General features: G+C 43.9%; 1 protein-coding gene across 5 annotated transcripts in view; it reads right to left on the bottom strand.

The window, feature by feature from the left end:
• Positions 1 to 162, bottom strand: part of EFR3A (EFR3 homolog A) — a 68,387-nt gene extending 68,225 nt beyond the window's left edge. For 3 of the 5 annotated variants that reach the window (XM_021386513.1, XM_021386515.1, XM_021386514.1), the window contains exon 1: positions 62 to 105. The gene's annotated coding sequence lies outside the window, so the exon portion shown is untranslated. Of the gene's footprint in view, positions 1 to 61 lie in introns of all 5 variants that reach the window. The other 2 variants (XM_021386517.1, XM_021386516.1) reach the window with 2 other exon arrangements.

The raw sequence follows: 954 nt of genomic DNA, 5'->3' as shown, positions 1-954 counted from the left end.
AAAGACGGCCGCGAAGACAGAAAGAAGAGACACAAGCGCTCCCTAACTCTCCCGTTCTCACCTCAGCCACCGGTCCAGCTCAGTTCAGCAGCCGCCATCTTCTTCCCACCCCCTCCCGCTCTGCTCCCTGCCCCACAGTGCACGCCGGGAGCTGTAGTTCTTCTGTGGCCGCTGCTGCGTCACGGACGTAAGGAGGAACTCAAACGGAAATCAGCGTAAAACTGCTCTTGATCCAAGGCAGGGTTGGTTCTTAATCCGTTCACCAGCTTCAAAAGCGGATGGATTCCATGCCTGGTTTTCTAGACGGGCAAGGAGAAGTATTAAATGCTTGTCTTCTGTTGCTTATAAAAGAAGTGCTAGTCTGTCTAGTTGGGTGGGTGAGTCTCGGATGGTAGCTAAGCTATTAGTAAAAATGTACATGTTCCACTGATTTCAGATTACATCATGGTACATCTGGTGAAGAAAGAACATTTAATCTGCTGGAATCTGTTTTCCTTCATTTCACCAATAATAGAAGCGGTATTAATGTTTCTGACTCGTGTTAATTAAAAATAACCACTAAAAATGCCAAATGGGAGATTAGATGCCTGTGCGCCTCACAGTTTTTAGCAGTATCCATGCCATATGTAGATTTGGGAAAACTGACAAGGAAAAATATCACAATATGTGGGGGAAACCAAGGGAGTTAGAAGAATCCTTTTTATTTGCATGATTTCTGAAATACAGCTTGAAGTTCTGACCTGAATACCATAAATACAATGAGAAAAAGTGAAGGGTCTGTTTTTTATGGATTGTGTATTGAGTCACTGCCTATAAAAGATAGCCCTTTGGGCATAGAGTGCAGTGTGTAAATATTTCAGCCCACAGTGGGGAACACTGAGTTACTCCATGCAGCTGCATTTGTCTTTTGCCCATTAGTTTAGATAATGAGAAGAAGCTGCTAGTCTTCTCTGA

This window comes from Numida meleagris, chromosome 2 (assembly GCF_002078875.1).
Source record: "Numida meleagris isolate 19003 breed g44 Domestic line chromosome 2, NumMel1.0, whole genome shotgun sequence".
In the NCBI taxonomy this organism is placed as follows: domain Eukaryota; kingdom Metazoa; phylum Chordata; class Aves; order Galliformes; family Numididae; genus Numida; species Numida meleagris.
The sequence above is the reverse complement of the archived record's forward strand: the minus strand, read 5'-3'. Positions and strand labels throughout refer to the sequence as shown.